Source organism: Mustela nivalis (assembly GCF_964662115.1).
Source record: "Mustela nivalis genome assembly, chromosome: 7".
Classification (NCBI taxonomy): domain Eukaryota; kingdom Metazoa; phylum Chordata; class Mammalia; order Carnivora; family Mustelidae; genus Mustela; species Mustela nivalis.
This window is the reverse complement of record NC_139026.1, coordinates 61,231,720-61,249,309: the sequence shown is the minus strand read 5'-3', so window position 1 is coordinate 61,249,309 and position 17,590 is coordinate 61,231,720.

Below are 17,590 nucleotides of genomic sequence, written 5' to 3'. Positions count from 1 at the left end.
TCATTCTTCCAATTGACAAAATAACTCGCTAGGGCAGACACTATCTATGTTTCTGCACAGCACGAGTGAAATAACTGGTACACCCTCCCATCATTAACATTCTTTCACAAAAAGAGGGGAAGACAGGCATCTCCGGAAGATACGTAAAATTTTTTTTCCTCAAAGGCCCTCAAATTATTCTGATTCTCTCCTAACTTCCTCCCCAAATTCCCCCCAACCTCTAAGCCACTTTGTCATGGTTCTGGAAGTAAGCTGAACTCAGAGAATGTCTCACCTGGAAAATGAGTTGGAGAGAGAGAGATTCCAGTCTTGTTTTGTTGTGTTGCTGAAACCTTCTTCAAGAGTTTCTTCTCCAAAAGCTTTACAGCTTCATCCTCCAGACAGAAGTAGTTACTCTACCTCTACCCTCTGGGACCCCAGGGCAATCGCCCTCACCCCTACTGTACACTTAGCCACACTCTCTGTTATAATAATTGTTCAGATCTCTCTGCTCAACAGACTGCTACTCAGAGATGTGTATGAAACCTTACCCTGCTCCATAAACCCAGTAATAGACTGGCACATAGTAGGAGCTCAAATAATCACCATTGAAGAAAGTATGTGGGGAGTCTTGGGAACAATATAATCATATAGAATACTACCCAGGAATTGTTTTCAAGACAGAGGAAATGATCTATGTAAAAACTCTGTAAGTTTTTGGAAGAAAGGTACTGTAAAACCACAAGGGATTTTTCTCCTCTATTGTATGGCAAATCACCACAGTGCTTTCCTTAAATGGCACTTTCTGGCCTGGAAAGCTAATGCCTCTCATTAGGTGCCTGACGCCCAGAGAGTCACTTATGTAACTGGAAGCACTTGAGTGATTCTGTTGCATGAAGTCATTTTATTTTAAAGAGTGCTCCATGCAAGAATTTTTTATCTTACTTAGGTCATTATTTATAATCTTAGGGAAGTGATTATAAAATGTCTAATTTTGAAAACCTTCATATCATAGAGAAATTAGATTAAAAAAAAAAAAAAAAAAAGCTAAGGCCTGTGAAAGAAAATGTTTAAAAGGTAGGATAGGAATGAGGAACTACCCCAGTCAAGCCTATAACATTAGCCACAGGAAGTTTTCAGTTTCTCAAGTCCTGTTGGAATGCATGATATTTAAGAAAGGTTTATTTAAATACACATATCTTGGCTTTCATAAACATGTGTTCTAGGATAACTAATTGCAAGATGAAGTGGACAAACTCTCCGTACAACAGGAACGGAAGAGTTTAAATTTTACCTACCATGATTTTTCACAAAGTACATAAAGTTGTCAGATTCAACCAAACAATTGATTTTACATCCTACAGCTATTATATTTTCTTTATGGCCAAACTGAGTGGAAATAGTAATTCATCTGTTGGCCTGATATATTTTTTAAAATCCTTTATAACTATGTTGTGCAAAAATAAATAGAAAGTACACTTCCTTGCACTATTCGTCTCCACAAATCCAAAAATGTGTTCTTCAGATAGCCAAATGTAGTCACTGACCTCATCAATTAATACAAAGCTTATAACGTCCCTCTGCAATACTACTACCACCCTCAAGAAAATAAAAAATAAAACCACAACATTTTTGATCTGTGAACCAATTCACACACAAACATATTCATTTAACATTAAATGCCTCTGTTCCCAACTGTCTGTCAGGATGTTATGAATTCTAACTGTACTGAGATGAATTCTAACTATACTGAGATGTTCAGAATTAATTGTAAATATTTAAGCACTGTATTATGAATTCCTTAAAGAGATAGCTTGGCAGCATTCCCATGTTATCATGACATACAGACAGATCTTTAAGCAAGAGTTTATTGAACCCATCACCCATAATGGGACTAGAAGTTACCATAAGCCACTGTAAAACCTAATTTTTGCCTCAAGGGGTTTCCAACATTACACACCTTAAAGAAAGAAATGTGGGCAGGGAAAATGAAAATACATAAGCCTGCTTGTCCTAAGAAGAAGGCATCTTTTATTTTATGTTAACATACTTAAGATATGTTCGGCCTCCCCAGTGTAATCATATAGCCCAAGAATAAAACCATGAGTTTAATTTTTTCCCTCTTTTTCAAATGGTTTAGTGACTGTCACATGAATACAATTCCAGTGATCTTTGGCATATAATCTTCTACACATGTCTATGAGGGACATCACAGGGCACTGAGCATTGACACACATTCAGGCCAAAGAGCATGCGTCATATGTTTTGCTAGCTAAAGAGAGATTTTGCCTTTCAAGATCTCAATTTTTATATTTAACTGAATAAACTATGGCACACCTACCATGTGCCCAAAATATTAAGTACCACAAATACAAAAATAAATGTTTCCCTGACTTCAAGAAAGCAAAGTCTTCAGAAGGCTTATCAATACTCCTAGTCTAGAGAAGTTTGCAAAGACCAAATTTCATGCATTTTTAATACTCCTTTTAATCTCTTCCTCAGAGAATGGACCCTCATCTACACAGTCATCCCAGTGATCATTAGAGATCTATCCTCTCTTGTAATCTGAATTTAAACAGAATGCAAGCCCTGATGATTCTATCTACTGAACTCCTCTCAAACTGGTCCCTACCACCACTGCCAGCTTAGATCTATCTTCTCCACCTGGAATGTGGCAATTATTTCTGTATTTATCAGAATTGTTTTAGTAGGAAGGGATAGAAACCCCCCTCCATATAGCCTAATCAAAAGAAAAAAAAATGTGGGGGAAGGTAATTTTCTGAAAGGATAGAAATTTTGGTAGTCCGCAAAATCAGAAGAATAAGGCTGGGACCTCAATGCAATCATACGGCACTTGAAGAGCAGAAAGCAGGACTCCTTCCCTGGCAATAGTCTCTCCACCTATGTGCTATGGCCTTTTCCTGTCCTACTGCATGCATCAGGCAATATGGCTGTATTGGGTAGAACTTTGCTCCTGTACCCCAAATTCATGTCTACCCAGAACCTGTGAATGTGACCTTAATCAGAAAGAGGACCATCGCAGAGGTAATCATGGTAAAATGAGGTTATGCTGGATTAGGATGGGCCTAAATTCAATGCCTTCTGTCCTCAGGAAATAGGTAACTTTAGTCACAGAGATGCACAGTGAGAAGACTGCCATGTAACAATGAAGGACGAGACTGGAGTACAGCATCTACAAGCTAAGGAACCCCAAGGAGTACCTGTAACCACTAGAAGCTAGAAGACACAAGGATGGATTCTTCCCTAGAGCCTTCAGAGAGAGTGTGACCCTACCAAAAAACTTGATTTTGAACTTGCAGCCTCCAGACCTGGGGAAGAATACATTTCTATTGTTTCAAGACACTCAGTTTGTGCGAGTTTGTTAACAGCAACCCTAGGAAACTAAAACAATGGGCACTGGCAGACTCAGGTTCCCCTGTTTCTCTTTAGAAACCCTGAAAGAATTCTTCTGTATTCCATATTAACATATTCAAAGCCCTAGCCCCAGAATCTGATTGACCTAACTGAAGTCAGATACTTATTCTTGGACAGATCAGAGTGCCCAGGGATGAGATGCCATCATGGGCATATGCTCCTGCCTAGGAAAAGTATGCATCTCTCTGACTGAAGAGGAGGGGCACGAGACAGTGACTGGAAGCCTCCCCAAAGTCCCAGAAGTAGGAAAGAAGCAAATCTCAGACAAAATGACAAAGATGCTGATACCACAACAGTAGGGAAGGGAGACTGAGCAAACTGACACCAACTGTGGTCCCTTATCTCTCTTTATCTCACCTTCTGCCCCAATTTAACCATCCTCCAAGTCAGTGGTAGAGTAGTTTTCCCCAAAGGTCTCTCACCATTTGGTCTCCCCAAGATCTTTTAGCAGCTGTCTTTAATTTCCAGAGTAATGTATATCCTCACCTGGCCCCTGCCTCCCGCATCACCCCCAACACCCCACCTCTCTGTAGCCAGACTGTACCTCTTACAGTTCCCTCAACTCCCCAGGCACTTAACACAACCCCACCTCCTGCAGTGTTCTTCCTGCTTTTCTCCACTTTGTTAATTCCCGCTATCCTTGAAGATTACATGCAAGGTTCGACAGGAATGCGCTTGGACACATTACCTCCCCTCTCTAGCTTCAGAGCCCTTATCTGCAATATGAGGTCATTCTTAGTTTCCAGGAGAAAGTTCTTCAAACTCAGTGCACTTCCCTGGTGACTATGGGTATGTCTCTGTTTTCTTCTATGAGGCCAATGGGGCACAGGTATACATCAAAGGGCTACTGGCAAATTTGTCTATTTGCCAATAAAACACTCCCTGACTCTTAACTACAGGAAACGAATTAAGGGTTGCTGCTGGAGGCGAGGTGGGTGGAGCGAGGGGGTAACTGGGTAATGGGCCTTAAGAAGGGCATGTGACATAATGAGCGCTGGGTGTTAAATGCAACTGATGAATCACTAAATTCCACCCCTATACTGCATATATAGTATATGTTAACCAACTTGAATTTAAATAAAATCTTGAAAGAAAAAAGATTCTTTCTTAGAAATTAAATCAATAAATAATAAAATGCTCCCTAATTCTGAAATACCAGCTTTACCATAAGTTAGAAATTCAGAAGTGAAAAGTTGTTAATATAGACAAAAGTAATGTCACTATAAATAAAATAACAGTAAATCACTTATCAATTCAAAAAAAATAATGAAAAAAGGAAAGGAAGATGCAATCTCCCTAGACTTCGGAGAGTTATTATGAAAGGTCTGTGTGCCTCTTGTATTCATTGCCCTGGTTCTGGAATCTGGAAATATAGGGATGCCTGGGTGGCTCAGTCATTAAGCATCTGCCTTCAGCTCAGGTCGTGATCTCAGGATCCTGAATCGAGCCCCACATTGGGCTCCCTGCTCAGCAGAGAGTCTGCTTCTTCCTCTCCCACTCCCCCTGCTTGTGGACTCAAACTAGATCAGTTCAAATCTATGCTCTGCCAGGACATGGCCTCAGGTAACTTACTCAAATTCCTAATGATTTTCACCTATAAAACCAGAATGATAATAGTACCTCTCACATAGGATCCATGTAAGGATTTAATGGCTTAAGACAAATAAAACACTTAGAACAATAATTAACAAATAGTAAGTGCTCTGTAAATATTTTAATTATATCATCTCCAGTCTTTTAGCAGGACCATACAGGAAAAAAGCTGAGGCCTGGGGAGGGGCTGGGAAGGGGGGGTTGGGAATGGGAAGTCTGGGCCAAAGAGCATGAGGCAGTCCCCATGTAAGAGAAGCTAATTGAAAAGGAGGGTACAGACGTAAACCTGGGCCCTGGAGGCATCCTTGCTTTAGCTGGGGCCGGTGTTAACTGGGAGCAAGTTTAATGGTGGAGGACTCAGTCACTAGCTGAGGCTAGTCATTTATTTGCTGTGGCTTTCCTCCAAGTGGAAGCTCCTTTACCTGGGTCTGAGAGTAGGGTTCTCATCTTCAAATTTTTCCTGTTTCTCCATGCTTTACTTTTGACAGACAGAGGGGATTTTCAGTGATGCAGCTCACAGATCCTCTATAATCCAGCAGGGAAAAATTTTTCGTGCTCTAGTGTTCTGACACACCTTGCTCCCCTAACACAGGAAGATGTGAGCACCTACTGAACATATTCAAAGTTCCAGTGACAGTTTTATAGAGAAAGACACAACTGATGAGAGATGACATTTTAAACAGAACCATTGTATTAGAGTTATTGTATTAGGGTTCTTCAGAAAGAACAAACCAATAAAATATGTGTGTGTGTGTGTGTGTGTGTGTGTGTGTGTGTGTGTGTGTGTGTGTGTGTAGAGAGAGAGAGGGGGAGAGAATGGAAGGTGTATTTTAAGAAATTCTCACACATGACCATGGGACTGGCAAATGCAAATTCTGTAGAGTAGGAAGCAGGCTGGAAATTCAAATAATACTTGTTGTTACTGCCTCTTGAGTTCAAAAATCAATCTGCGGCAGAATTCCCTCTCCCTCAGGGAAATCAGTCATTTTTCCTGCATAGCCTTCAACTGATTAGGTGAGGCCCCTCCACATTTTGACAGATAATCTGCTTTCCTCAAAATCTATTGATTTAAATACTGATCTCATCTACTGATATTTTAGAACTGGTCAATGGTAAAGATAATAACTATGAGGCAATCTCTGTTTCTGACCATTCTTTTCCATCAAATGGCCTCAGTCGCAGCCAGAGAAGTAACCTTGGTCATACCTGCTCAATAAAGACAATTTAGGAGAGCATGAAAAAAATAAAAACAAAAAATAAATAAATATTAATCTCATCTAAGAAAATCTTCATAGCAACATCTACACCAGTGTTCGGCCAAATATCTGGGTTCTGTGGCCTAGCAAAGCTGACACATAAATTTAACCACCAGAATTATCAATTAATATTTTTCTTTCCCAGTCCCCAAACAGATGCTATCACCTTCACCATCCAGACACTAGTTAGACTAGAGCTATTTCTATTCCTCTCTTCTGTTCTCGTTCCCTCAACTATAACAAGAAATATTTCAACTATACATTTTTGTTTTCTTTGTACTCATCCTTTGAAAAAAATAAGACCCTCGGCCCTAAATTCTCTGAGCGCAATGTCATGATGTTTCAAATTCCACATGCTATGGAGAACCATCACCAGAGGCAGCTCCTTAATGTTGGTGTGAATTTACTTCTCAGGTGTTTAAAATGAAGCCCAATGATGGCTACAAAATTTGAACATTATGTTATTAACTCATACTGAAACTAATATATTATGATAGAAGGCATAGACTCACACAAAATGACATGCAGTAAGAACCAAATAATGAATTAGATAAGATCATAGTCAAAATAATATTAATAGCAAGATAAGAAAGTCACTGTATTTACTTACTTTTTTATTATCTATAAAGTCTTGGGTGCCAATACAAATCTAAAAATCACCTTTACAGAAATTTGCTCTAAAATCCCCCGTATTCTCATAATATTTTGTCAACTGTCATCTCTTAAGCCTCTACTCTACTGGGGGCCAGTTACTTCTCCCTTTTGTCTGCATGATGCACATACGCCCTTTTCAGAAAAGGTTAATCATTTTAGGAAGTCAAGAAAGAAACTGTAGTTCATCACTCCCTGAAGTATATATGCCATTAATTTATCCTCCCTTTTATTCAGCAAGTATTTATCCATATCTATACACGCTGTAAGACCCTGGGATATATTGATGAATAACACACATTCCATAGCCTCTTGGAGCCAATGGTGTACCAGGGACAGAAAGCCCTCTGGGGTTTACAGACTAACATGGAAAGAAAAACAAGCATATAATTACAATTCCGGGTGTTTTTCTGGAAATAGACAAGTAAGCACTTTTCCTAAGGAGGATCATCCATGGCAGCTGTAGCAAAAATCAGAAAATGCTTCCCCGAGAAGGTAATATACAGGCTGAGATCTTAGTCTTGAAAAGACTATCAACAGGATAATGGCAAAAGAAAGCATCCTTGGGAGAAGGAATACAGCAGTGCAAACATCCTCAGACAGGATTTAGCAGGACAAGCACAAGAGACAGAAAGTAGGCTTGGAGCACAGAGCAGGAATGGAAGCACACAAGTTCACCATGCAGAGCCTCTTTGACCCATCTTAATGTCCAATGGTAGCCCCAAACCCAAAGAAACATGTAACCTGAAACATCTAAAAGTGCCTTTCCTTCCATTTGTTTAGGAGATTTAAATCTTTTGGGAAAAACATGTCTCTTGAAATATCAATAAATTACATGCATCTTCTTTCCTGTTATATTGAAGTCTCAGAACTACAGAAATCATGTTTTTAAATTACTGAGAGCACATTTATAAATATTGTTTTAAAACCAAATATTACTAAATATTTAAATATCTAAAACTAAATAGTCTTTCTATACTATACTATACTTAGAATACAAGTTTGTGGCTACTACCTCCAGCAAACCCTGAGAAAAATTGGGGGAAGTTCACAGAGGCTTTTAAATGCAACAAAATACTATAGGTTGAATAAAATACAAGACATAAAAAAAGTTAAATGATATCAGTAGACTCAACAATGGATTTTCTTAGCCAGATATCTGCAAGTACATTTTAGTTTAATTTAAACTAAGGAACAGGGTAACAGTCAGAAGATGGGGGAAATGTAGGGGACCCACATTTCATCTGGTCCCTTTAATTCAGCTAGAGAGCTATCAAATCATTCTGAAAACCCGTGAATTCAACCAGAGATGCAAGAAAATTCTACAAATAGAAAAGTGACCACTTTTGGAGGGTTAGAGGTGCAGAGAAGTAAATCTGAGGGGATACATCAGAAGATAAATGGTGCAGGGAGGGAGCCACTATAAGCCAGCTACTGGAAAGTGATGTAGCCCTGGAGCACAAAATCAGAACTTTAAGAAGTGTGCGCCTGTGAAGGCCAGCCCTGCTTGAGAGGAGCTCAGGTGACAAACTGGGTCAGAATTCTAGATGGATTCTAGGGACAGTGTGGTCTTGGGATCCTCAGGGTCACAGAAAGAATGGGAATGCCTGAATTCAGCAGAGCTCCCAAGCACTGGAACAGGGAAGTCAGCTACAATTAGTGAGCTCCAGAGTGGCATCTCAAGCAGGTGTTGCCATAAACCCAGAACTGTGGCATGATCGGGCCACTGCTCTCCAAGCAGGGGCCCAGCAAATGACAACCACTGTGAGATATGGTCCTTCCTCCAGGGAACAGTGGCATGGGGGCACACACAATTGGGTGCTCTTTCTCCCAAAGGGGCCTAGCCTGTGGTGGCCATGGTGAGACAACCTTTCTTCCCCTGGAAGGATTGGTACGGGTGTACACCACAGGAGTCTGGGCAGTTTGGGGAACCCAAAATGTTCAGTGAGGGTACACTAAAGAGTGGGGGCTGGGATCCTCAGCTCCAGGGCTGGAGATCAGGGTGCTGCCATCTTTCACTTTTTTTCATCCTTTAAAGCAGCCAGAAAAGCCTTCAGAAAACAAAAGCCACAGAGACCAAACGAAAGCAGCTTACTCTGAGCCCAACCCGCTGGCAAGAGGTGGTACATCTTCACCGAGGCAAAGATACCTGAGAATCAGTGCAACAGACCCCTCCCCCTAGAAGACCAGAAGGACCCCCAGGTGAATACCAAGTTTATAGACCCAAAACAGTATATAGAATTAGAGGTTTTATCACATGAGTCTTCAGTCTTTCAGTTTAAAATTTTGTGTTTTTTTTTCTTTTCAACTAGTTTATTTTATCAACTCTGTTTTTAAGTCTTTTTTTAAATTTCCATTCTTACATTTACATTTTATAGATATAGATATGTTCTTAATTTTTGGCATCCATTCACTGTTTCAATTTTACATTTGCATATATATGTAAGTTTTGCTTTCTTTGCAATTTCAGGCTTTAGTGTCCTCTTAAAAAATAGACCAAAATACACCCAGGACCAAGTGAAACCTGTTTTGTCCACCTGGGAGATTATATTCTCTCCCCTCCCCTTACTTTTTCTTTTTCTTTTTCCTTTGGTTTCTGACCTCTTTGGATTTGTCTAGTGTGTATTTCACTTGGGTCACGGTTGATATTCTTGATTTTGTTCTCTCAATCATCCATTCTTCTCTTGGCAAAATGACTAGAAGGAGGAATCAACAACAAAAGAAAGAACCAGAGGCAATAATCAATGTGGGTATAAGTAAAATGTCAGAGCCTGAATTTAGGATAATGATTATAAAGTTACTAGCTGGGCTTGAAAAAAAAGTATAAAAGATACTAGAGAATTTCTTAGTGAAGAAATAAAATATAAACAGCCCAATATTAAAAATGCTTTAACTGAGATGCAATCTAAACTGGATGCTCTAATAGCTAGGGTAAATGAGGCAGAAGAGAGAGTCAGTAACACAGAAGACAAGATGATGGAAAGGAAAGAAGCTGAGGAAAAGAGAGAAAACAACTAATGGATCACAAGGAGAGGCTTCAAGAAATCCATGATAGAGGTACCTGGGTGGCTCAGTGGGTGAAAGCCTCTGCCTTCAGCTTGGGTCATGATCCCAGGGTCCTGGAATCGAGCCCCACATCAGGCTATCTGCTCAGCAGGGAGCCTGCTTTCTTTCTCTCTGCCTGCCACTCTGCCTACTTGTGATCTCTGTCAAATAAATAAAATCTTTTTTTAAAAATCCATGATAACATAAAGTGAAACAATATTAAAATTCGGGGTCTCAAAGGAAGAAACAGAGAGGAACAGAAGATATATTTGACAAATCAAAGCTGAGAACTTCCCTAATCTGGGGAAAGAAACATGCATCAAGTCCAAGAGATAGAAATTATCCCCCCTCAAAACTAATAAAAAGAGGTCAACACCCCAACATATAATAGTGAACATTGCATATTTCAGAGATAAAGAGAAAATCCTGAAAGCAGCTTGAGGCAAGAGGTCTGTGACCTACCTAGGTAGAAACAGACTGGCAACAGACTTGTCCACAGAGACCTGGCAGGCCAGAAAGGACTGGCATGATATATTCAGGGTGCTATGTGAGAAAAACATACAGCCAACAATACTTTATCTAGCAAGGCTGCCATTCAGAATGGAAGAGAAGATGAAAAGCTTCCAGAACAAATAAATTAAAGAATTTGTGATCTCTAAACCAACCCTGCAAGAAATATTAACGGGGGTCTTTTAAGCAAAGAGAGAGCCCAAATATAACACAGACTAGAAAGAAACAGAGACAATCTACAGAAACAGGGACTTTACAGGTAATACAATGGCACTAAATTCATATCTGTCAACAGTTACTCTGAATGTAAATGGACTAAATGCCCCAATCAAAAGACATGAGGTATCAGCCTGGATTAAAAAAGCAAGAACCAACATTATGATGTCTAAGGAGACTCTAAAGTCTCCTAGACTCCTAGACTCTAGATCTAAAGACACTACCAGATTGAAAGTGAGAGGGTGGAGAACAATTTATCATGCTAATGGATATCAAAAGAAAGCTGAGGTAACAATCCTCTTATCAGACAAATCAGATTTTAAAACAAAGACTACAGGGATGAAGAGGGACACTATATCATACTTAAAGGGTCTATCCAAGAAGATCTAACATTATAAATATTTATGGTCCTAACTCTGGAGCAGCCAATTATGTAAACCAATCAGTAGCTAAATTAAAGAAACACATTGATAATAATACAATAATTATAGGGGACTTTAACACCCCACTCACAGCAATGAACATATCGCTTAAGCAGATCAACAAGGAATCAGGGGGCTTTGAATGACACACTGGACAAGCTGTACTTCACAGATATATTCAGAGCATTCCATCCTAAATCAACAGAGTACATATTCTTTTTGAGTGCACATGGGACATTATCCAGAATAGATCACATACTGGATGACAAATCAGGTCTTGAATGGTACCAAAGACTACAATTATTCTCTCTATATTTTCAGATCATAACATTTTAAAACTTGAACTCAGTCACAGGAAGAAATCTGGAAGGAAAAAAATGCATGGAGGTTAAAGAGTATCCTACTAAAGAATGAATGGGTCAATTAAGAAATTGAAGAAGAATTTTAAAAATTTATGGAAACAAGTGAAAATGAAAGCACAACTGCTGAAAACCTTTGGGATACAGCAAAGGTGGTCCTAAAAGGAAAGTACATATCAATACAAACCTTCTCAAAAAATTAGAAAACTAAAATACACAAGCTAATCTTACACCTAAAGGAGCTAGGGAGAAAAAAAAAACAGCAAATAAAGCATAAATCCTGGAGAAAAAGAGAATTAATAATAATTATAGCAGAAATCAATAAAATAGAAACCAAAAAAAGAGTAGAACAGATTAATAAAACCAGAGGCTCATTCTTTGAAAGAATTAATATGCTTGATAAACCCTTGGCCATAATTATCAAAAAGAAAAGAGAAAGGATCCAAATAAATAAAATCATGGGTGAAAGAGGAGAGGTCATGACCAACACCAAATAAATACAAATAATTTTAAGAACATATTATAAACAATTATATGCCAACAAATTAGGCAATCTGGAAGAAGTGGATACATTCCTGGAAACTTGTAAATGACCAAAATTGAACCAGGAAGAAATAGACAACACGAACAGACCCATAACTAGGAAGGAAATTGAAACAGTAATCAAAAATGTCCCAAAAACAAGAGTCCAAGGCCAGATGACTTCCCAGGGGAATTGTACCAAACATCTAAAGAAGAAATAATACCTATTCTTCTGAAGCTGTTTCAAATAATAGAAATGAAAGGACAACTTTCAAACTCATTCCATGAGGCCAGTATTACCTTGATCCCCAAACCAGACAAAACCCCACCAAAAAGGAGAATTACAGACCAATATTCCAGGTAAACTTGGTTGCCAAAATTCTTACCAAGATCCTAGCCAATAAAAGGATTATTCACCAACAGGATTTATTCCTGGGCTGCAAGTGTGGTTCAACATCTACAAATCAATCAATATGATACACTACATTAATAAAAGAAAGAACAAGAACCATATGATCCTCTCAACAGATGCAGAAAAAGAATTTGACAAAGTACAGCATCCTTTCTTGATTAAAACTCCCCACAGTGTAGGAACAGAGGGAACATTCCTCAAAATCATAAAAGTCATTTATGAAAAGCCTACAGTAGATATTATTCTCAATGGAGAAAAACTGAAAGCTTCTTCCCTAAGGTCAGGAACATGACAGGGATGTCCACTATCACTGTTGGTATTCAACATAGTCCTAGCCTCAGCAATGAAAAAACAAAAAGAAATAAAAGGCATCTGAATCAGGAAAGAAGAAGTCAAACTCTCACTCTTCACAGATGACATGATACTTTATGTGGAAAAACCCAAAAGACTCCACCCCAAATCATCAGAACTCATACAGGGATTCAGGAATGTGGCAGGATATAAAATCAATGCACAGAAATCAGTTGCATTTCTTTACACTAACAATGAGACAAAAGAAAAAGAACTTAAGGAATCAATCCCACTTACAACTGCATCAAAAACCATAAGATACCTAGGAATAAACCTAACTAAAGATGTAAAGGATCTATACTCTAGTAACTATAAAACACTTATGAAAGAAATTGAAAAAGACACAAAGAAATGGAAAAATATTCCATGCTAATGGATTGGAAGAACAAATACTGTTAAAAAGTCTATGCTACCCAGAGCAACCTACAGATTCAATGCAATCCTTATCAAAATATCATCAACTGTTTTCACAGAGTTGAAATAAATAATCCTAAGATTTGTATGGAATGAGAAAAGACCCCAAAAAGCAAGAGGAATGTTGAAAAAGAAAACCAAAGCTGGTGTCATCACAATTCCAGACTTCAAGCTCTATTACAAAGCTGTAATCATCAAGACAGTATGGTACTGGCACAAAAACAAACACATAGATCAATGGAACAGAATAGAGAACCCAGAAATGGACCTACAACTATATGGGCAATTAATCTCTGACAAAGCAGGAAAGAATATCGTTTGGAAAAGAACAGTTTCTTCAATAAATGATCCTGGGAAAATAAGACAGCCACATGTTGAAGAAAAAAACTGGACCATTTTCTTATACCATAAACCAAGACAAACTCAAAATGGATGAAAGATCTAAATAGGAGACAGGATTCCATCAAAATCCTGGAGGAAAACACAGTCAGCAACTTCTGTCACCTCAGCCACAACAATTACTTTCAAGACATAACTCCAAAGGCAAGGGAAACAAAATTAAAAAGGACCTATTGGGATTTTATCAAGATAAAAAGCTTCTGCACAGCAAAGGAAACAGTCAGCAAAACTAAAAGGCAACCTACAGAATGGGAGAAGATATTTGCAAATGACAAATCAGATAAAAGGCTAGTATCCAAAATTTATAAGGAACTTACCAAACTCAACACCCAAAATACAAATAATCCAGTAAAGAAATGGGCAGAAGACATGAACACTTCTTTGGAGAAATGGGCAGAAATGCCTTCTGCCCATTTTTCCAAAGAAGATAATTTCTGCCCACTTCTACAAAGAAGACATACAAATGGTCAACAGACACATGAAAAAATACTTGTCACCATTCAGCATCAAGGAAATATAAATCAAAATGACAATAAGATACCATCTCACACCAGTCAGAATGGCTAAAATTGACAAGTCAGGAAACAAAAAATGTTGGCAAGGATGCAGAGAAAGGGAAACCCTCTTTTGCTGTTGGTAGGAATGCAAGCTGGTGCAGCCACTCTGGAAAACAGTACGGAGGTTCCTCAAGAAGTTAAAAATAGAGCTACACTACAACCCAACATTTGCACTACTGGGTATTTACCCCAAAGATAAAAATGTAGTGATCCAAAGAGGCACCTGCGCTACAATGTTTGTAGGAGCAATGTCCACAATAGTCAAACTGTGGAAAGAGCTATGATGTGCACTGACAGATGAATGGATAAAGAAAATGTGAGATATTATACACACACACACACACACACACACACACACACACACACAATGGAATATTACTCAACCATCAGAAAAGATGAGTATTTACCATTTACATTGATGTGGATAGAACTGGAGGGTATTATAATGAGCAAAATAAGTCAATCAGAGGAAAACAATTATCATATGCTTTCACTCATATGCGGAATATAAGAAATAGCACAGAGGATCATAGGGAAAGGGAGGAAAAACTGAATGGGAAATCTTCACAGAGGGAGAAAAACCATGAGAGACTCTTAACTACAGGAAACAAACAGAGTTCCTGGAGGAGAGGTGAGTGGAGGGATGGAGTAATTGGATGATGCATATTAAGAAAGACATGTGATAGCATGAGCATTGGGTGTTATAAACAACTGATGATTTACTTATTCAATATTATATCTGAAGCTAATCATATATCACATGTTGGCTAATTGAATTTAAATTAAAAAAAGAAACAAATAATTTAAAAAAATGAATTTTTCCCACTTTAATATTAAAAGTCATGAAGTATAAAGAAATGAATCTGCAGATATAACCATAATTTAATATAAAATATATATGAAATACTGGGGAGTCACAGTTTACAGTGTCATTAAGAATATGTAAGGAATATTGGGATATTGTAACTTTGACACTTCTACATACAAGTTTATAGGTAAAGGGCTAAACCATGATGCCATCAGAGAGAACCTAGTTCACTAGACATGAGCTTAAGAGGTCACGGATTCAGTGATAAATCTTTAGAAAAGATATGATGTCAAATTCCTAAGCCTTCCTTTACTGTGATTTTTGGTTTCTGCTTTTTCCTTTCCTGTCTTTGAGAACAAGACGCCAGAGCACTGTATCTGAATATAAGTAATTAGTTGCTATTTATTCCTCTCTGTTAACTTAGATGTAAATGTCTCCATTTCTCTATTTTGACACTGAGAATAAGAGCTGCACCATATGAGTCAACATTTCCAAGATGTATTGAAATCCTGAAAATAGTGTGGAGTGAGGGTTACAATTTCTCACAAGAAAGTGACTTCCAAGGTCTCTCCTAGTCCTAAGATGCTATGATATGCTCCATTTGTTGGATATCCATCATAACCCAAGGGCCAAGGTCAAGGCTGCAATAGCAGGAAGCACTGGTCTGGATCAGACATTAAAATGGTGGGAAAAGAATGTGGTATTAGCATTTTACATTAACGTCAATAAAATTCAACATATGTCTCATGAGTGATAATAAAAATGAAAGGATATTAATTTTAAAACTTAGAAAAGAAATGGGACAGGGCAGGGGAAGACCCGTCTGGGAAACCACGAGTCAACCCTGACTTTCAAGGAACCATAAATTAGCAAGGAGAAAGGAACAAGTTATTATTATTTTTTTTTACTATGAAAGGAAGTTAAATCACCACATTTCCTTCAAATCAAGAACAGATTTGAGCAGCCACAATTTTCCAGGATGAGTGGGCTATCTAAATTACCTAATTAGATGAGGGTCATTTGATCATAGTAATTGATATTGCTGTAACTCCACTTAATTCTCCAACCAAAACAAATCAATCCACGGAACCTTATGGTGGTCTTAATTGATGATAGCATTGCTTGCCTTTAACACATCATTTCTTTAGCACTTAAAAAATTTTACTGAAGATGTTCTTCATTTTCAGTTTCTTTTTTTAAGATTTTATTTATTTATCTATTTGAAAGAGAGCATGACCGGCGTGGGGAGTGGGGACGTGTAGAGGGGAGGAAGAGAGAATATGAAGCAGATTCCATACCACGCACAGAGCCCCACACTGAGCTCGGTCTCATGACTGTAAGATCAGGACCTCAGGCAAAACCAGGAGTCGGAACCTTAACCTACTGAACCACCCAGGTGCCTGATGTCTTCTTTTTAGCAAACAAATTCTCTAAGCCAGATAATACAAGAAGTAAAAAAGGACAAAAAGGGTAAATTTTATGTAACATTTTAAAAATATGAAAGATATTTTTGAGGTCTTAGATATTCTAGATTAAATCAATAGAAACAGATTTGGAAAGAAAAATATATAACTAAACTCTGAGGCAGCAGCCCACAAGAATCCACAGAAACACTGCTCAAGCTAACAAATTCAGCAAAGTTTCAGGGTATGCAATCAATAAAAAAAAATCATTTGGGTTTATAATACTCTAGCAATGAACAATCTGAAGAAGAAATTAAGAAAACAATTCCATCTATAAAGTATAATGTCTGAGATGACAAGATAGGAAGATGGACTGCTTGAGTTTCATGACCCAACTGCCTTTGGCAGGGCAGGGGAGACACTCTTGCAAATTACCTAATCACTTTGTGCCTCAGTTGCCCCATCTATAAAAATGGAGATAAACCACCTCTGTTCTTGTGAGAATAAATCACTTAATTCATGTAAAGTGCTTAAAGAGTCCCTGGACATATAGTGAGCACTCAATAAATATTAACAATAAAAAACACAAGGAAAGATCATCAGAAAGCCCAATGGAGCTGGATTTGTGTATTTGGGAGAAACTATTTCATTTTTATTTGGCTGTGCTGCTTTAGACTCCAAGACAGGTCACAGACAACAGTGAGACTGGCAAGAGGATCTCAACATCAGTGATGACGCAAAAACCACTATATCCTCAACAGGATGCTTGAATGACCAGCTAGACTTTCCTGAAACTTGCCTTTGTCTCACCCATTTCCACATGGAATCATTCATCAAGTCCTGTGATTCTACCTTTAAAATGGTTCTCCCATCTCCCTTCCTACCTCCTCTCTCCTCTCACTATGCAGTTTCAAGTTCTCTTGGTCTTTCACGGGAATACTACCACAGTCTCCAAACTTCTCTCCCTTCCTCCAATCTCAGATTCTGTAAATCTTCCCTCCACATAATTTCACCAGGGATGGTTTATCGAACCACACCATTTCCCTCCTTGATGTGTCAAAGACTCTTTTCCACAGCTTCCCAAGCCTGCTAAGCTAGATCCCTATCTTGCATTTCCCATTTCCTCCATTACACCACCAACTAGTTTTCCAGAAACTGTGGTTTCCTTGAAAACAGAACTTGCTCGTTTATACTTGTATCCCCGATGTGCTGCGTGGTACCATGTACAAAGTGAAAACCAGGATTCAAACATTTTGTA